The sequence below is a fragment of the Podarcis filfolensis genome, assembly GCF_964270895.1.
Source record: "Podarcis filfolensis genome assembly, chromosome: 9".
NCBI lineage: Eukaryota > Metazoa > Chordata > Lepidosauria > Squamata > Lacertidae > Podarcis > Podarcis filfolensis.
The window spans coordinates 2,183,327-2,204,066 of record NC_139610.1 but is presented as its reverse complement, the minus strand read 5'-3'; the positions used below and the strand labels follow the sequence as shown (position 1 = coordinate 2,204,066).

The following is a 20,740-nucleotide window of genomic DNA, read 5'->3' as shown; positions in this document are numbered from 1 at the left end:
CACACAAAGCAAAAACAGTTTAGAAATCTGAGATTGATGTGGTACTCAGAAATATATATATATCAAATTTTATGAGATTGTGACAATTTATCCCCACCCCTCTTTTTAATGTAATTTTGTATTGAGTTAGTTTTTTCTACTTAGTTTGGAGCTTACCCTGTGTAAATGGGTATTCTTTACTCCAATGGTGTAATCTTTCTCAGACAGCCACAAGGCAATCTGCTGAATCAACGTAATCTCTAAGCTGTACCATCTAATCTTGCAGCTGTTCTCTCTGCATGGTTATGCAATCTGTCCAGTGTGCATATATGAACAAACAGGCAACATTTTAGCATTTTAAAATGCAGCTCTTTTAAAGCTTCTGCCATTCCCCATGGTGTGCCAATATGCCCTATGTCAATTAATAATATGCTAGCCAGACTCTAAAACATGCATTTAAGTTGCACAAAACAACAGACATTGCTTTGTTAGAATCATGGAATTCTAGAGTTGGAAAGGACCGCGAGGGTCATGTAGTCCAATCCCCTGCAATGCAGGAATCTCAGCTAAAGTCTCCATGACAGATAACCTAACATCTGCTGAAAAATCTCCAAGAAAGGAGAGTCCACCACCTCCTGAATGTCGAACAGTCCTTACTGTCAGAAAGTTCTTCCTGAAGTTTAGTTGGAATCTCCTTTCTTGTAACTTGAATCCATTGGTTGAAGTCCTAGCTTCCAGAGCAGGAGAAAAAAGCTTGCTCAATCCTCCATGTGACAGCCATTTAGGTATTTTAAGATGTATCTCCTCTTTTCCAGGCTAAACATACCCAGCTCCTCAAAAGGCTTGGTTTCCGGACCCTTTTCATCTTGGTTGCCCTGCTCTGCACACATTCCAGCTAGTCAATATCCTTCTTACACTGAGGTGCCCAGAAGCAGACACAGTACTCCTGCTGTGGTCTAACCAAGGCAGAATAGAGCGGGACTATTCCTTCCATACCCAGAAACTACAATTAATCCAGAATGCGGCAGCTAGACTGGTGACTGGGGGCGGCCGCCGAGACCGCATAACACCGGTCTTGAAAGACCTACATTGGCTCCCAGTACATTTCCAAGCACAATTCAAAGTGTTGGTGTTGACCTTTAAAGCCCTAAATGGCCTCGGCCCAGTATACCTGAAGGAGCGTCTCCACCCCCATTGTTCTGCCTGGACGCTGAGGTCCAGCGCTGAGGGCCTTGTGGTGGTTCCCTCATTGCGAGAAGCAAAGCTACAGGGAACCAGGCAGAGGGCCTTCTCGGTAGTGGCACCCGCCCTGTGGAATGCCCTCCCATCAGATGTCAAAGAGAACAACAACTACCTGACATTCAGAAGACATCTTAAGGCAGCCCTGTTCAAGGAAGTTTTTAATGTGTGACATCTTAGTGTATTTTTGGTCTTTGTGGAAGCCGCCCAGAGTGGCTGGGGAAACCCAGCCAGATGGGCGGGGTACAAATAATAAATTATTATTATCTTCAGGAGAAGAAAAGCCTAAGGAGCAAACCCTACATAAATGCAGAGTGCAATCCCTAAGATGGTTGGATAGCACCTTGTACACCTCATTCTGGCAACTCCCGCAGCCAAGCTGGTGCCAAATGTATTGCTCTGCTTTCTTTTGGACCACATCAGCCAGGCCGCATTGGGGGGCAGGGGATCTTCTTGTCTGGGCAGTCCAGGACCTCCATACACATTACCCAGGCTTGTGCTGCTAACACAGAAGAAACAATGTGGAAGGCAGCAGTTACAATTTACAGGTCTCTGCAGTCAAAGCGGCTGCTGTTATTCTCCAGTGGTTTAACTTCACCATTGGTTCTCGAGACAGACGGATACCAACAACAAATTGATGCTGTTGTTGCTGACTAGAATAAGAGTTTTTTATGCTGCTGCATCATACTGTTGACTCATGGCAAACCTTTGGTCTACTAAGACCCCTAGATCCTTTTCACATGTACTGCTGGCAAGCCAAGCGTCCCCCATCTTATATTTGTGTAGCTTGTTTTTCCTGCCTAAGTGCAGAACCATTCATTTGTCCCTACTGGAATTCATTTTGTTTGTTTGGAACCTGTTCTCCAATCTATTAAGGTCATTTTGAATCCCAATTCTGTCTTCTGTGGCATTGGCTACCCCACCCAATTTGGTGTCATCTGTAAACTGGATGAGCATCCCCTCAATTCTTTCATCCAAGTCGTTGCAAACCTTCATTCTGAGCTCCGGCCCATCTGACCTTCTCCCTACAACTGTTTGCTATTTGTATACACTCTTCCTTTATGATTTCTCCTTTCTTCCATTTCTTATACATAGCTTTCTTACATCTCAGTTCCTTATGCAACCAAACCAGTTTCTCTAGATGTCTCTCACTTCTCTTGTAGAATTATGTTATTTGAATGGATCCAGTATATATCAGTTGCTGTCCTAAGTATGGTAACAACAAAGTCCATTATATTACTAGATCCCTTTATACAACTCATGTATTTTATAATGAAGCGATAATAAAACATGCTACAGAAAAAAGTTTGATTATATCACGAGACAAATCTCCAACCAGACCCCCCCCAAAGTCAAATCCTGTTTGATTTTGTCCTTTTCTGACCTCAACATTTAGATTAAACTCGTTTAGTGATGTATAAAAAGGTAAAGGTAAAGGACCTCTGACAGTTAAGTCCAGTCGCGAATGACTCTGGGGTTGGGGAGCTCATCTCACTTTACTGGCTGAGGGAGCCAACGTTTGTCCGCAGTTTTTCTGGGTCATGTAGCCAGCATGACTAAGCTGCTTCTGGCAAAACCAGAGCAGCGCACGGAAACGCTGTTTACCTTCCCACCAGAGCAGTACCTATTTATCTACTTGATAGTAGCTCACACCGCCGCGGGGATTCGAACCGCTGACCTTCCAATCAGCAAGCCCTAGGCTCAGTGGTTTACACCACAATGCCCTTAGTGATCCATGTTGTTTAGTCGTTTAGTCGTGTCCGACTCTTCGTGACCCCCTGGACCAGAGCATGCCAGGCACTCCTGCCTTCCACTGCCTCCTGCAGTTTGGTCAAACTCATGTTCGTAGCTTCAAGAACACTATAGTGATGTATAAAGGTAAAGGGACCCCTGACCATTAGGTCCAGTCATGACCGATTCTGGGGTTGTGGCACTCATCTCGCTTAATTCGCTGAGGGAGCCGGCGTACAGCTTCCAGGTCATGTGGCCAGCATGACGAAGCCGCTTCTGGCGAACCAGAGCAGCGCACGGAAACGCCGTTTACCTTCCCACCGGAGTGGTACCTATTTATCTACTTGCACTTTGACGTGCTTTCAAACTGCTAGGTTGGCAGGAGATAGTGAAATATAAATATATAAATTCTAGTTATGTATGGAAGCTTTCATCAGCTATTAAGTCCTGATAAATTCAGTTAGATTTACCGTATTCCCAATAAATTGAATGGAGGATTGTGGCCTTAGACCTGGCATCTAGTTAGTTTTGCTCTAGGGCAGAGGTTTTCAACCTTTTTGAGTTCACGGCTCCCCTGACCAACTACCTTCTTTCTGCGGCTCCCCTAGGGGGCTCTGGAGGCGTTAGGTCACCCCTCGCCTGCAGAGCCAGCAGCCCCTCACCCCTTTCTGAACAGCCTCCCTTGTGTTGAGACAAGAGAGGAGCTTCCTGACGCCTCCCCCCCCCCCGGGGCCTGGGAAGAGGGTGGCTCCAGCCTTAGCGGCCCAACAGAGACTGGCCAAAGGTGAGCATGAGGCCAGCACCCTACTCACCTTGGGAGGCAGCAGCGGGCGCCACTGGGCCTGCATGGCAGAGTCTCCCCTTCAGCACCAGACCCTCAGCTCCCAGGCAGGCCTTGCATGCAGCAAGCACAAGGCAGGCCAGCGCAGCACTGCCTGCCTGGCCTCCCACTTGTCCAGCCAGGGCTGGGCTCCCTCGCCCGCTTGCTTCCTTCCTCCGAGGCCGCCTCGGCTCCTGGCACCCAGCACCCCCTGGCCAGCCCTAAGGGCACCCTTCGCCCACAGAACTTGTAGCCAGGGCTGCTGCAACAGCCAGAGGCAAGAGGGCATCCGAGGAGGGAGGGAAGAGAGAGGGAGGCCAGGGTTGCCCGCAGCCCCCGGCCATCCTTCAGGGCGTCCCAGGGTGCCATGGCACACGGGTTGAAAACCACTGGCTTATCCTGTAGCCTTATGAGGCTTTGCCCTCGGTGGCAATTAGATTAGCTTGTTGCTAGGCTCTGAAATTTTACATTAGGACTTTGTAAGTAAAGTTGCTGCTAAGAGCAACAACCTTCAATAAAAAGAGAATTTGAGTCAGCTGTGGGCAGATTCTCTTACACCTGTTGACAACTGCAAATAGTCCTCGTTTCATTTAATTACTTATAAATATTACATGAGGGCCCGTTTGGGATGGGAGGGTAAACATACAAATATTCCATGCCAGATAAAAGAGAAGAAAGAAAGAAACAAAAGCCCCACCCTTGTAGTGGGGCTTAAGTAATGGTGGCACCGGTTTTGCTGTTTTATTCATGCTGACAGCTTTTGTGACTTCCAGGTGCCAGGCGGGGGGGGCGTCGCGGGACAGGGAGAAGCCTCCCGGCCTCTCTTCCCGCCTAAACCTGAGGCGAAGGCGAGCCTCCCCCCCCCCGGCGAGGCCTCCCCTCGGCAACCGCCAATCCCCTTCCTCGCCCCGCCCCTTTCTCCTCAGCCTTACTATTACTACCAAGCCCTCCGCCCGCCGCCTCCATTGGGCCGCCAGAGCCCACCACGTGACCCGCGGGAGCGCCCCGCCCGCCGCGCAGCGGGTTTGTTTCCAAGGCGACCGACGGGCGGGAGGGAAAGAGGGATGAGAGAAGGGGAATGGCGGGGGGGGGGGGACTCCTTGCCTCCCGCCCCGCCGAAGGAAGCGCGGGCTCGTCGGCTGAGGGAAGGCGGGCGGGGGCGGGAGTGTGGAGGAGAAGGGGCTGGCGCATGCGTGGTGGCGCTGGAACCCTGGACCTCGGAGGGAGAGGGCGCGCGCACGTGCGTGTGGCTCCGCGCTCGCTCGCTCGCGCGCCGCTTAGCCTGATCCTTCGGAGCTGCAGCTGCTCTTGCAGCAGCCGAGGAGAGCGGCTTCCCGTTAGGCTTCTCGGGCGGCGGCGGCAGCAGCAGCAGGTACGTGGCTCCTTTGGGGCGGGGGGTTTCCTGCCCCCTCCTCCCCCCCCCGCAACCCCCCCCACCTCTCTGCCTCTCCCGGCCTCTGCAAAGGCGCACGTGCTCACCTGCTGCAATGGGAGGCGCTGGGGTCCCCAATCCCGATTGCACTACCGAGCCCTGCAAGAGAGGGGGGGATCCAGGGTGACAGCCGAGCATCCACCCCCCCCCGAATTGTGCCCGGGGTGCGTGTGTGCGCGCGCGAGGGGGAAGTCCCCTCCGGGTGGCCGAGCTGGGCAGGGGGCTTCCTGTGCCAAGGAGCCCGGCATTCCCCACTGCAGAGGAGGAGGAGGAGGAAGGCGGCGGGCGAGCACCGGGCGAGTGTCATGGTGGCGGGGATATCCTGTCTGCTAAGGTGCAAGGCATCCCCTTCGTGAGGGACGGACATATTGCACATTAAGAGGCTGTATTAGTGGAGGAAGAGGGACGGGGACTGGCTTGTTAGGAGTGCCTGGGACTCCCTTCTACAAATTTTGTTTTCTTAAAAGCAGGCATTTCTCATGTGAGGATCTGCACCACAAGCCGGGGATTCCCTGTTGCCTCCCAAATGCAGTTCATACTTGACGTTGCTTTGTGGTGAGATGCTGAGCATCCTTCCCTTCAGTCCAAACTCATTCTTAAAGCTGCAGAGTTAAAAGGATTAGGGCAATGAATTGTCCCTTCCATCAGCTTATACATAAAAGGTGCATATTTCTGTGGTGGAGGGCAGGTCATCATTTTATCCTGTTGCCACTGTGGTGGTGCTGAACTCCGTGGGATTCTTTTAAGTGTGGCCACTGCAACACTTTCTCCATAAGAAGAAGAAGAAAAGAATACAGTGTATGGTTTTCCCCAAGGGAGACTGTTTTCCTTCATCTTTCTTTCTCTGTACCAGATTGCAAATCTCACCACAGCAGGGAACAGGAGGAGTGCATGCTTTATGAGCCATTTATCTGCAAAAAGGTGATGAGGTACCCTTTGCCAAAGTGTGTTAGGAAGGCATTCCTCTCTGCCCATTGAATTTTTTGTAGGTTCTCTCTGGTTACCTACATACTTGAAAGAGAAATATGAATTTACTGCTTCTCAAGTTCATAGAGTTGATTATGTGGCAAGTAAGCAGCCCTTTGCTTTGTCACTGTAAAACAATATGCATGTCAGGGTGGGTCTAGTGAGAAGTTCATGAATTTTCCTATGGAAGTGTATGTAGGACAGATCCTACTGATGTAGTACTTTTTTGGAATTCATTCATGGGCGTAGCCAGGATTTATGTTAGGGGGGCAGAACCTTAGTTAAGTATTTTTATTGATTTAATTGATGGAGGGCAGCTGCCCCCCTTGGGTTATGCCCATGAATTCATTGTGGGTTTTTGTATACAAGCTTGGTTGGCCTTTTGGGAAGGCTTGAGGGAATCCTTTATATTTAAGAGAGGTGACTTTTGATGACTTGTTAAATGAGTGGTACTTGAAAGTCAACTGCTATGATCCTAGTGATTTTTTTCCTACAGTAAGGGTAGTGGGAAGAGGTAAAACAACAGAATTCTATATGACAGGGAAACAGATTGTTTTGGAGGTCTCCGCCTTGGGCTTAACTGTAGTTGGTAATTCAGTTATTTCCTAAAACTGTGTTTTACATGAAACTAAGAGGAGAGCTTTCCTTAATGTCTGACTCTAAAATAAGACATTTTGAGTTACTTCATGTTGAAAGCTCTTCTTTTTAAAAAGGTGCATGACTAAGGGCATTTCTGCACAGCAACGGGCTGTTTAGTGCAATAAATATGCTTTGCTGTCCACTTGTTGCACATGGATTTGGGTTGCAGAGCCTCTCAAAGTGAATGGTAGCATACCTCTTTATTTTCATTTGCCTCTTTTTAGTTTTTCTGAGTGGCCTTGACATGCTTTTATTTTACATTGAAAATTAATTTGCAACAATACATTGGCCTGCATTAATAAAGATTGCTCACTGACTTTCAAAGACCTAATTTAATGATATATTGGTTCCTTGGTATTTGGGTAACAGTCTGATTTATGTGTCCTTAACCACACTAGTTGATGTAATATAGGCCGAATTTGGGGGGAAAAACACAACACCAACCAAACGAAAGCTAAACTTGACAAAGGACCAAGTTGGAGCGCATCAGAAGGTAGTTAGACTTTGTGCAACTCTTCTTCATTTTGACCTGCTTCTCTTTATGTGAACACAGTATTGCTTTTGATTCTGCAGTGCTAGCCCTTGCACATCCTGGCTGTATTATTTTTTTTTTTAGCTTAGGTTTGCTGATATGCAGAACTAATGTACCTGCATGTCTGCCTGCACACACATATGTACCAAAGGGTGGCTTGGGCCATGGGTCTGGCAAGTTATTTGCTCCGATCAAGTACCCAACTGAAAGACAACTCTAGATCTGTGACTCTTGGAACACTTAATTACATATTGATCTTGTCAGCAGTTTTCATTTATCATGCAGTAACTTGTCTTTTAAATTTTACTGTTACCTACCATCAACAATGTAAGTTATCACTTGGGCAAATATCTGCTGATTAGCTAGCAAATAAATGCCATCTTGATTGTGAGACTGTAGGTCTAAATTGCTTTTACCTAGATTAAAATGCAATAGTGACCTCCTAATTAGCAATCTCTTCACATGAGAAAAATACTCCCATGAGGCATTTGCTTCTTCCTATATTACATTAGTTAGCTGTTTACTGATAAAAGAGGTATTCCAATGTGACTTTACCCAAAGTCATACCCCCCCCCAAAGCTCTATAACTGCCACCTTGGTAACAGCGTTATTTCATTTTTATCGGAACAGCTGATGAAGGTAAATTCTTTGCCTCTGTTAATCACAGTAGCATAAGTATTATTTTAGTGATTAACCAAATCCTAAAAGGGATCCAAAGGAAGTGTGAAGTGTTTGTTGCTTTTATAACTGTGTGTGTGTAAACCTAAGAGCAGGAGATACCTGCATGCCGAAATGCACACACCTCTCTCTCACAGAGTTGTGTGTGGGATGAGCTGGAAAACCCTAGCAGCGAGCTTGCTTCTGGTCTCAAATCATAGAGGAGGGCTGCAGTATCCAGTGGCTTAGCAGCTGCCCTTCCCAAGATCAAAATAAGTGATCAATTCACTCGGGTGGGGCTCGCCACCAGTGCCCCCCTGCTGCCCCATGCCTCTTAGCACTCCCCTAGGAAATCCCACAGCACCCTTTGGTAGATAGGGCTATATACCTTAAATCATATGGTAGTCATATTCTAGAGGTGTAAGTTTAATTGTCTACTTTTCTAAATAGCTGTCCAAAATCTGCAGTGGTTTTTTACCTAAATGCAAAGGTCTTATGTAAGGTAAATGATGGTGTTGGAGAAGGCCTCTGACTTCTCTGCCCTTGTATTCTATTCTATTGCTATGGCACCTTCCTATTGGCTGTCTCTTGTGGCTTCTGAAAAAGTTCCCCCCTCCATGTTAATATAACAAAGGCTAATAGAGTTGCGCAAGTGTGATGTGAAATCTTTTCTGCCTTAAACATTATCAGAAATCAGTTGGCACTTCTATTTCCAGAAAACGATTCTAGATTCAGGTAGGTAGTCGTGTGGGTCTGACGCAGTCAAAATAAATTTTAAAAACTGTCCAGTAGCACCTTAGAGACAAACTTAGTTGGTCTCTAAGGTGCTACTGGACAGGTTTTTGTTTTTTATTTATCCAGAAAATGATGTTGTTGAAAGTGATGTAATAGGAACTATCATTTTCTCTTCCCTTCTCTCTCTCCTTCCCTCCTCCAGCTTTCTTTTAAGTGTCTCTAGAGTGGGGAGGAGCTCCTTTGACCCGATACTAGTTGCTAGTGATACCTAGCAGTACTGTACACAGGAGTCTGAGTGTGCCCCTTTCAAAGATGGTGCCAGGCTATGTCTTGCGCTGGGACACAGAATCAGTGTTGCAGGCAGGAGGGGAGGGTTTGCGACAAGCAGACACCCTGGTTGTTTTTTAAATGGAGGAACAAAGTCAGTGATGAAACAGACCCTTGCCAGGCAGTGCATACATTAGGGGCCTGCTTTGTCTCTGGGGGGCAGGAAGTGAGAAATCCAAACCTCAGTGATACTAAAACAGTCATTGACTGTGAAACTCAGTGAATAGTTGTTGAAATCTGTAAATGATTAATTTCCCCACAAACTAGTTTCAGCCATGGTTATTGGTGGTGGTAAGGTACTGCATAAGAGTGAAGGAGCCATAGTGCTTAGCAGGCACCTACATTTTAAAACTACAACAATAATGAAGGACAAAAAAGGCAGGTTCATCTTTGTTAGGGGGAGCACTAGATGGCAAAACTAAATTGACAATTGGCCCCAAACTCAACACACTTAGATTTTTTCCAGAAAAGACTAAATAAACTCATCTCCTGCATCAGAGGGGAAACAATTCTAGGAGGTGACCTCAACCTAAACACCAGAGATACCTCTCCAAGACATTCAGCCCCAAATCCTCTGGACAACCTTTCTCTGAAGGAAGCCAAAAAAAGAGGCAGCAGAGACTCCTATAGACTACAGTGGTACCTTGGGTTACAGACGCTTCAGGTTACAGACTCCGCTAACCCAGAAATAGTACCTCGGGTTAAGAACTTTGCTTCGGGATGAGAACAGAAATTGTGTGGCGGCGGCGGAGCAGCAGGCCCCATTAGCTAAAGTGGTGCTTCAGTTTAAGAACCGTTTCAGGTTAAGAACAGACCTCTGGAACAATTTAAGTACGCAAGCAGAGATACCACTGTACTAAAAATGCTAAAAAACGAAGGCCTGTATGAAACATGGGGTGACAAAAACCCAGGCAACACCAATCTCACATTCCTGTCTGGATGCCATGGCACAAGGTCTAGGCAGGACTGACCATGCCAACCCTAACTGCAGAGGAACAAGAATTATGGACAGCCCATGGACAGAGGAAAAAGAGACTGTCCTCAAAAATGTAGAACCACACAAAGCCCTGGGCCCAGATGGCTTTACAGCAGAATTCTGCAAGAAATTCAAAGACACCCTGATTCCCTTTATGACACGCCTGTTCAACGACCTCATAAAAGGACCCCCATGCCTCCTCCAAAATAAAGCTGAAATATATATTTCATATTCTTAAGTGGTGACACCTGAGACGTAAGCCACTAGGCACCTGGGTTTCCCCCTTCTGATTTGACCTTAGCCAGTTTAAGGTCCAGTGAATCCATTGCCATAATTCACAAACAGGCCTGTTAGTATTAAAGGCCAACTAAAGTCCCCGTAGCCATTTGTTGAAAAACCATGCCATCATTAATAATAATAATAATAATAATAATAATAATAATAATATTTTTTATGTATACCCCGCCCTCCCCAGCCAAGGCCGGGCTCAGGGCGGCTAACAAGCAATAATAAAAACAAGTTGAATGATTACAACTTAAAAACAAAATTAAAATACAACATTAAAATATTGAAACATTAAAATAATAAAATGTAGCCTCATCGCAGGAGGAGAAAGGAAAAGAAAAAAGAAAAGAGGGAGGGAATCAAATTGGCTCCAAGCCAAAGGCCAGGCGGAAAAACTCTGTCTTACAGGCCCTGCGGAAAGAAATCAGATCCTGCAGGGCCCTGGTCTCTTGAGACAGAGCGTTCCACCAGGCTGGAGCCAGTGTTGAGAAGGCCCTGGCTCTGGTTGAAGCTATTCTAACTTCCTTAGGGCCCAGGACCACTAGGGTGTTGCTATTTATGGACCTTGAGGCTCTCCGTGGGGCATACCGGGAGAGGCGGTCCCGTAGGTATGAGGGTCCTAGGCCATGAAGGGCTTTAAAGGTCAAAAGCAGCACCTTAAATCTGACCCTGTACTCCACCGGGAGCCAGTGCAGCTGGAAAAGCACTGGGTGAATATGCTCCCATGGCAGAGACCCCGTGAGGAGCCTCGCTGCAGCATTCTGCACCCGCTGGAGTTTCTGGGACAGCTTCAAGGGCAGCCCCGCGTAGAGCGAATTACAGTAGTCAAGCCTGGAGATGACCGTCGCATGGATCACTGTGGCCAGGTCGGGGCGGGAAAGGTAAGGGACCAACTGCTTGATGCGGCGAAGGTGGAAAAATGTCACCTTGGCTGTTGCTGTAACTTGCGCCTCCATGGAAAGGGAGGCGTCAAGGATTACACCCAAACTCTTAACGGAAGGCAATGGCACTAATTGGGCCCCCGCAAGAGAAGGGAGTTGGTCCCTCATCCCCATGCCATCCCGACCCAGCCATTGGACCTCTGTCTTCGAAGGATTTAGTTTCAATCGGCTCCCACGAAACCATCCAGCCACAGCTTCCAAGCATCTGGTCAGTGTGTTCGGGGCCGAGTCGTTGTGGCCATCCATCAGCAGATAGAGCTGAGTGTCATCAGCATATTGGTGACAGCCCAGCCCAAAGTTCCGGACAATCTGGGCAAGGGGACGCATAAAGATGTTAAAAAGCATCGGGGAGAGGATTGCGCCCTGTGGCACTCCACACACCAAGGAGTGGCGCGACGACATTTCCCTCCCTAGTGCCACCCTCTGTCCCCGACCAGAGATAAAAGAGCACAGCCATTTACGGGCTATGCCCTGGATCCCCACGTCGGCAAGGCGATGGTCCAGGAGTTTGTGATCGACCATGTCGAAGGCTGCTGACAGGTCTAGAAGAATCAGCAGCCCCGACCCGCCTTGATCCAGCTGTCTACGGAGATCGTCTGTTAGGGCAACCAGAGCTGTCTTGGTCCCAAAACCAGGACAGAAACCGGACTGAAATGGATCTAAAGCCGATGTTTCCTCCAGAAACCTACCAAGCTGTTCAGCAACAGCTCTCTCAATTACCTTACCCAGATATGGAAGATTTGAAACTGGGCGGTAATTGGATAGGTCTAAAGGATCTAGTGAAGTTTTCTTTAAGAGCGGACACACCACTGCTTCCTTCGGGTCCCCTGGGAATGTCTCTGTGCCAAGGGACAAATTTATAATTTCAACCAGGGGGGTCTGCGCGACATCTGGACACAATTAATTAATTAAGCAATTAAGGATGCTTGGGGAATGTACCAGAAATCCTGTATTGTAACTCATCTCCCATTAAATCTCTCATGACCAGTATGCGATACATAATGTATGTATTTCCAACCTGACTTTTTTTAAAAATGGAAATCTTCAAGGGGTTGTGCAGTTTCTGCTTAATATCTTACATGATCCTTAGCTGTTGTTGTCATGTGGGAAAACAAATTGAACCCTAGCTGATTTATTTTAATAAGATATTTTTAAATAGAAATCAGCAGCATTAAAGTTATGGTCTTAATTGTGATCCTATTGTAAAATAGGGGGAAATGGTATCAAAGGGTCTTGGAGACAGTGCTGGTCACTCAGGAGCCTCTGAGCTGCTCCCTTGGGCAGAAGAAACGCTCCAGGTACACTGGAGGGCCGGGCTGAATTAGTGAGCGGCTCTAGACCCTGTTCTTCATGACAAAAAGCAGGAACTTTGAAGAGGAAAACTAATAAGTGCCTCTGAGCGCATGCAGAGTGCTTTTCCTTCTTCATTTAATAGCCAGAACATAGAGCTTCACTCCTGGGATGTGGGCGCAGGGGTTTCCTCTGGCTTCAGAAATTTTGCAGATAATGCGTTTTTATGATAGAGAGAGAGAGATTGAACTAGGATTGCCCTTGCTAGCTGTGGAAATGGCAGCAGCACCTCGGTGGAAGGGTGGGATACGAATGTAATATTATACAGGCAACGCCCCATTTACTCAGGGGTAATATTCTAAGGTACTGTGCGTTTAAGTGAAATCACGTCTATCTGAAACACCATTGAAAAAGCCTGCAAACATAGCTTTAGTCACCTATCTAGACTTTCTTGTACTGTGTGTGCCCATTTTCAGACTTTTCTGCCAACTAGAAGTGTATTGGACTGTATGTGCCCCAAATGTGAGCTTTCTACCTGCCAATCAGTTTCTTGGCCAAAGTGATGGTTTTGACACATAAAGCCTTAAACAGCTTGGGACTGCAATCGGCGCTTCTTTTCTGGGGGGACACAGTGTTACACATAGCCCTAAACATTTTGTGAATCTTTGTACTTTTGTCCATTTACTGTATTTATTTCCCCCAATTTGAACTATAAAATGCTGGTTTTCTTGAGTCAAAATGAGAGTACCCCTAAACATTTTTTTAGAAAAAAAGCACTGACTACAATACCTCAAAGACTGTTTCTCCCCATGTGATAATCACCGGAGGCCTTTCTTTGTGTGCCTCCTCTATGAGAGGTCTGGAGGGTGGCAACATGAGAAGGGCCTGTTTGGGGAATGCTCACCCCAGAGAGTCTTGCCGGGCACCTTCATTATACATCTTTAGGCACCAGGTGAAAACAGTCCTCTTCAACCAGGCCTTTGGCAGATTGACATTCTATGTCCTTTTAGATGTGTTTGTGGGGTATGGGTTTGTTTTGCTCTTGTTTTTATTTTGTAATTTTATGCTGTGGACCGTCTTGAGAACTTCGGATGAAGGGTGGTATACAAATTTAATAAATAATGAAAAACAATACCTAGTCTGTCAGCAATGTAGTCATTTTTATGTGCATTTCACGGGCTCATTATTATTATACATTTACGTATACCCCACCTTTTTCCCTGATGGAACTCAAAACAGCTTTCAGATAAAAATAAGAATCATTTAAAACATTGAGAAAACAATTAAATAACAGTTAAACAATAGAATTAATAGAACTATATACACATGTAAAATAGGTTTAGAACGTAGAAATAATTACAGTAAAAACAGCATGGCACCAGCCTTCCAGCAAGAATGAAACAAGAATGTCTTCACCTGCTTGTCGAAGGAGAACAAGGAGGGAGCCAGTCTAACTGCTCTAGGGAGGTTGTTCCAGAGCCTGGGGGCAGCCACCAAGAAGGCCCTTTTCCACGTCCTCACCTAGCATGTCTGTGAGAGTGGTGGGACCAAGAGAAGGGCCTCCCCTAAAGATCTCAGAGCCTGGGAAGGTTTGTATGAGGGAATATGGTCTTTCAGATAGTTTGGACCTAAGCCATGTAGGGCTTTATATGCCATAACCAGCACTTAGAACCGGGCGATATTTCAGTTCATTGTCTGAAACTGGTATGAAGTTCAGATTGCAATACTGGCTTCAGACTTCTTGAGCTGGCAATACTTCACGGCTCCCTGGCTGCCGCCAGCAGGCTGCCTGTCTGCACTGTGCTGGTGGTAGGTGGGGAGCTGCGATGTCTTGCCCGCTCAGATTGCGCGCTCTGTGATTTACCTTCACCTGAGCAAGTGGGGTGGGCTGCCTCCTTCCTGCCGGTCGGTTGCAGGCAGAATGACCAACTGGGAGGGAAGAGGCAGCCTACCCTGCTTGCTCGGGCGGAGGCAGATGCGCAGGCCAGCAGGCACATGGAGCACTTCCTTAGGCTTTCTCTGCCAAGGCTGAGGCTCGACTGGGGAGGGAGTGGGCAGAAGCGCCTTTGCTTGAGCAAGCAAGCAGCCTCCTTCCCTTCCTCCTGGTCGCTCCTCCCTCCCTGCACACCCCAGCTGCTTTTTCAGCCCTTTTCAGTGTTATAGTGATATATTATGATGTCTGAAATATCACAATGATTATCACAATGACCAGTTAGTTGATATATCATGATGTTGAAAACCAGATATCGCCCAACTCTAACCAGCACTTTGAATTGTGTCCAGAAACAGACCAGTAGCCAATGGAGTTGTTATACTGAGTAAGTCATATGCTCCCTCTAACCAGCTGCAGTCAGCATTCTGGCTGCAGCAGCTCTTTGAGCCAGTTGAGGTTTCTGAGCACTTTTCAAAGGCAGCCCCATGTGGAGCACGTCACAGTAATCCAATGGGATGTAACTAAGGCATGTGTCACTGTGACCAAGTCAGACATCTCCACGAATGGGTGCAGCTGGTGCACAAGCTGTAACTGCACACTTGCACTCCTGGCCACTGCAGAAACCTGAGCATCCATGCTTAGGGACAAGTCTAGGAGCACGCTCAGTGGGCCTGTGTCTTCAGGGGGAGTGCTGCCTTCTTCCTATTGAAGTTGCATACATATCCCATCCTAATCATTCAAGACAACTTCTCTATGCAGCAGATTTCAGCTTTGGAGTTGCTATGGAAATACCTTAAGTACTTGTTCATGTCTCTTCATGAAGTGTCCTGTTTCAGACTCTTGAAGTAATCAAGATGGTCTGCAAAAGCTTCCAAACTCTGTTTTCAACTAACCATGGTTAGTTGTGTTATGTATGATCTCAAGCAAATAATTGGTTTTGGGAGCAAGCAAACTTCATAAACTGATTTCTGATCCTAGTTTGTTTCCCTAAACCATAGGGAAACAAACTAGGATTATAGATAACTGTAATTGCAAGTTTGTTATAATGTGTTGTTATGAAGTTAGTAAACTGTATTGTTATGGCCGGATACCAAAGGAACTAAGCCTTCTCCCCGCTTCTTTAGCACACTGAAACAATCACACAAATTTAGGCTTCCCGAGTGCCTTTCAGTTCTAGAAGGAGAGGGACAACCTATGAAAAATAAGCATAATTTGTGATGAGTAAATGAGACTGACATGAAATGTGATGTGGACAAGTCTGGGCATGCCCTATGTCATGGGTAGGCAACTAAGGCCCGGGGGCGAAATCTGGCCCAATCGCCTTTTAAATTTGGCCTGTGGATGGTCCAGGAATCGGCATGTTTTTACATGAGTAGAATGTTTGCTTTTATTTAAAATGCATCTCTGGATTATTTGTGGGACATCGGAATTTGTTCTCTTCCCCCTCCAAATATAGTCCAGCCCCCCACAAGGCCTGAGGGACAGTGGACTAAAAAGTTTGCTGACCCCTGCCCTGTTTGCTTCCCCTCCCTTCTTGCTCCTGCATATTCACATTGCCTCCCTTCCTTGTTTGATCAAGCCATAGTTTGCTATTGCGTCTGAACTGGGCAAAATGTGTAGCCATACTTTCCTTTCAAGCGAAGACCTGGAACAAGGGCTTGAAGTGGCTAGAGGAGTGGGAACATTTTGTTTGATCTCATCCGTCAGCGCAGCAGAACAAGCTGTCCTATGGCAAGAGAACCCTGTATCACACATGGGTCCCTAACAGGCACCTGCCCTTTCTTCATTTTGAAGGCCTGTGGGGAAAGAGTCGCCCACAAATAATCCTGCCCATGCAGATGAGGGGCATAAAAAATGAGGACCTATTCTTTCTTACCCAGTTTATAAAAACTTCCAGTTCACCTAGTCCTAGAGGCAATTCTTACCTTTCAATACAAATAAGCAAGTGACTTTTTATTTACAAGCCAGCTGTAGATAATTTCCTGTATTAATGAGCTCCCCTCAATAGAAGAGCCTGTCTTAATGTTGTTTTAAATCTTCAACCAGATCAAACTGTTTCATGCCTTTATCTTCAGTGGGCAGGAGAAACAAACTGTTCTGTACCTTACTTTTTAAATATATATATATATATATATATATATATATATATAGGAAGAAGTTTCAACCTACCGTAGCTTTGCATCGATAAAAGTCCTAAGCTCAGTTACTGCACTTCCAGGTTGCAGCAGAATTAAGATAAACCTTCATCTGTGAGACCTTGGGGAGGAACTACATTTTATAGATGGTTCTGATCTAGATATGTTTGGTGTGTGGAAACTGCTGTGTACTTTCTTCTCATCTAAACCTATCCAGGCTGTTCTGGCTGGATCACAAGTGTCCCTAGCAGGCGCCTGTCGTTATTCTTTGAGGTTTTCCATTAAAATGAACAGCTTGGGCTTGTATCATCTTCATAGGTTTCCACCGAATTCTTTCTGCATCTTACTTGACCAATTCTGAACACAGGACTCCGTATGAGATTTTACTAGCACTTTCCAGTTCTTGATATAAATTTGTTCTGGAGGCCCAGTAAAAGCTGTGGCCAGGTTGGGTTTAGGTTTGGCGCCACCTGGTGGTCAATAAGCAACATTGCAAGCTTGCAAAAATAAACAAACCAAACAGGATGCTGCTGTCTTGGCTCCTTCCTTCTTCAGTTTTTTATTTTGCCTTGCAGAAAGCAGTCATTTATTCCTGAGACTCCTGGTGTTCACCTTTTTTTCCAGGATGGTTAATTCCTTGTTCATTCTACCTCTCCTTGAATTTCTCTGTGGTTCTAGTTCCTTTACCTTCCGCATTACCACCCACATGGTCACCACCTTCCACATTCCTTTATCATTTCCAGATGAACACTTTCGCCCTAGCTGAGAATTATTTTGGCAAGCTTGCAATGTTGCCTGTTGACCGCCAGGTGGCGCCAAACCTAAACCCAACTTGGCGGCAGCTTTTTCGGGATCCAGAAATACCTTTCATTGTAAGTATAATGGCCTTTTTTGATTATTGCTCTGTTCACAGAAGCACCACCAGGTTTCTAAACCTTTTGGTGTGCGTTAAAAAAATAAACTTTATTATCAAATATGCAGAGTTTGTTTTGGAATATTCATTTTGTATGGCTTCTGTCTGTTGACCTTCAGTTCAACTTTCACTGTGGGTTTTACTGGTGCCTATCCACTGGTGCTATATCCAGATGTTTAAATTAGCAGACAATCAATTCTGCAAGAAAGCATCACCTTTTGAAGTTCTCTCTTGACTGTGCAGCACAAATGGTAGCATTGCCTGCTTCATAAATACAAAAAAATGAATATTAGTTCTTTGTTTTCCATTTGTTAAGACTATTATTTGTATCTCCCTCATTCAATTTGACTGACCTAAAAAAATCCCCAAAGCTCACCTCACATCCTTTTTCAAAGGCTGCATTTTCAAAATTGAGACAGTTTTGATAACTCCTTTTGATATGGAACTCTAGTGCAGCCTGCTATCATTACTTCCTAAGCCCAATATTTTTTATTCTACTTCTGGGTATCCACAATTCTGAAATAATATAAAATAATTATGTTTATTAGGTGGGAACTAGTTTGAGTAGTACTTTTAACTAGGGTTACCCAGATGCAAAAAACCAAACCAAACCAGGGTTCTTGAGTGTGTGAGAGAGTAAATTTGGATAATGCTGAGAAGCTGTGCTTGCTGGCACGCTCTCTTCTCTACCACTATTAAAGCTGTAGCAGTTCTGTCTTGTTTTGCATAGGGTCACCCTAACTTTTAACAAAAATGCCAAAGAGCGTGTTGTAAATGAACGCTAGCTTCATTTTCAGAAGGACATCATAGGAGGTCCTTCTGTTTCAATGAGCAACTGGAAGGCACGCCTTCTGGGGAAGGCTGGGAAGGCTAAGAAATACAGTTTAATCTTCTTTATTCTTTGACAGGAAGAGGCTCTGTGTTTGTTGCAGTAAACTGAATCATGATATTGACAAATTTCAAGCCTTCAGAGAGTCTTTCATGCGATGAGGAGTATTTTCGGTTTCTTTTTCTCCTAGGTGTTGGCAAAGGTGACAAGAAGTTTAACCCTGCTTCTTTCTGAGGACTCCAATAAAAGTTTTTAAAATTATATAGTGCCCTTGCAGGACACTCATTAAAGCAGGATGCACACCGCTTAGATGAAAGCAGATAAGTTGTATATAAATAGTTAGAAAATAAAAATGAAATGAAATTCAGTTAATATATGTTTTTTCAAACACTATATATTGAAGATTTTTGTTCTTTGCTGGCTACCCCTCTTTCTTGCCTTCTACTACTACTATATGGGCAGTCTTCAGAAGTACTGCAGATCAACAAACAGAACTTGGCTGTTGCATTTCAACAAATCTTTTGGAGAGACCTGAGCAGGCATCCTGGACTTCCTTTGAAGTTCTTGCTGTAGCCAAAACAAAACTGCTTAAGAGGCAGAGTGCTTCTCAAGTTAGATTTTTTCAAGGTAAACCAGAAGTGGGTTGCCTCTACAGAATGCTAGCATGCCCTCCTTAGCTGAGTGTTTCTTTTCTGAAATGAAAAAGCCTCACATGCTTCAGCTTTTTCTCATGGGCTCACACCTTGATCAGAAGGAGAGTGGCACAACCTGGGATCTTAACACTAGTTGCAAACTTCCTTACTTTGCCATCTTAGAACTTTAACATACTGTAGCTGGAGCTTCTCTTGTGCTCTTTGACAGCAACATCTATTTCTCCTAATAATAATAATAATAATAATAATAATAATAATAATAATTTTATTACTGGTACCCTGCCCATCTGGCTGGGTTTCCCCATCCAAGGTATTCAAGGTATGTGAACTCACTGTTTTTGTGTTTTCTACTTGCTCTCTGAGCAAAGCAAGTGGCACTCAACTTTCTTGTTTTAAAACAGAGATTCTCTCTAACAGTAGCCAGATGCTGTTGGACAGATGTGTACGATCATATCCATTTAGAGTTCTACCTAGACCCCTGTGACAATGCCCATCTGTGCTGGCTTACTTAAGAGAGTTTAAGCATGTGATTCCCTGGCTGAAATATATCATTTGGCTATTAGCTTTTCTGGGTGTGTGGAGAGCATTTGTCAGGAGTAGACCGTGCCTCAAAAACCTTTAATTATACACCACAGCTTGTTCTTCTGGGGTCCAAAGACAACTCACTGTCAGCTGACATGTTGCAGGCATTCTGCTTATAACAGCTTGACTGTAGTTTGACTGATTGGTTTCTGTCAAGTAAACGGCAGCAGTGTTTTCATTAAAGGCTATGTCAAAATGTTTCCACACAGCATATTTGGATTTTAAAAGTCTTGTTCTATAAGTACTGTAAAAACTGGATGGATTGTGACATATTCAAGGAAATTGTTAACAGGCCTAGGATGTGCACCTCACATTCTTGTCTACTTTCATTGAACTAAATGTCTATTAGAAGAACTCTGCTAGTATTAATTTTGGGTTTTTATGTGTTTGGGGTTTTTAGGTATAAGTGTCTGTGGCGGTGGTGAGATGAGCTTAAAAGGCATTTATAGTTCCAATTTTCAGGTGGCTTCCTATGAACACTTGAAGTAATAAGGCCACTATGGGGTGGGTTGAATGATGGAGTGGGTAGGTACCCGTAATTGTTTGATGCATGAGACTTATGGGAAGACGGACCATAGCTTATCTCCTGATTCCATACAGATTTATAAGTTTCTCAAGATGTGTGTGTGAGGGGGGGGGGGTGACATGCCTTAACTCGGGAAACTGTGGTTTGTTTAAAGCTTTAAGCAAACCCAAGTTATGGCAAGTAATGACATCTGTCTTGGTTTAAACTCTAGTGAGAACAAACCAGAATTTGAAACCATAGTTTGTTCCTGGTTTATTCTTAGTAACTGGGTTTTAATTACAATCAGATAATGGTTCTGTGAGTTCAGGCAGCATGGGGATTTGAGTCCATTTGTTTAAAAGCTTCCATCGCCTCTTGGCTGCGGAAGGGAGAGGCATGAAGAACATGAGCCCAAGACTTGTGCAAGCCTGTTCACATTTTGTTTGAACTGTGCTTAAGAGTGTGCTGGCCCACTCCAGTCAGTCTTTGAATGCATTAATTACTGTGTCTGTTCCTCTCAAAGACCACATAGCTTTGTTGTACAGCTTGCTAATGTCTTCCTTGCCCTCTGTAGTCAGACTTGGGAATCACCAGGGTTAGCCCCACACAGGGCACAGTCTGGGTCTGCTGCCTTCTTTGCT

At 45.3% G+C, this 20,740-nt stretch overlaps 2 protein-coding genes across 13 annotated transcripts in view; one reads left to right on the top strand and one right to left on the bottom strand.

Annotated features, from left to right (window-relative positions):
• The window catches only part of NRG4 (neuregulin 4), a 72,345-nt gene that overhangs the window by 33,936 nt on the left and 17,669 nt on the right, over window positions 1–20,740 (bottom strand). The window contains exon 2 of one of the 7 annotated variants that reach the window (XM_083630878.1): window positions 17,746–17,794. The exons of 3 other annotated variants lie outside the window; for them this stretch is intronic. The gene's annotated coding sequence lies outside the window, so the exon portion shown is untranslated. Of the gene's footprint in view, window positions 1–156; window positions 1,849–3,761; window positions 4,569–4,701; window positions 4,721–17,745; window positions 17,795–20,740 lie in introns of those variants that run through there. 3 more of the 7 variants (XM_083630880.1, XM_083630877.1, XM_083630879.1) reach the window with 3 other exon arrangements.
• TMEM266 (transmembrane protein 266) overlaps window positions 4,756–20,740 on the top strand; it is an 88,355-nt gene continuing 72,370 nt past the window's right edge. For 4 of the 6 annotated variants that reach the window (XM_083630491.1, XM_083630495.1, XM_083630492.1 and 1 more), the window contains exon 1: window positions 4,756–5,141. The gene's annotated coding sequence lies outside the window, so the exon portion shown is untranslated. The remainder of the gene's footprint in view (window positions 5,142–20,740) is intronic. The other 2 variants (XM_083630494.1, XM_083630493.1) reach the window with 1 other exon arrangement.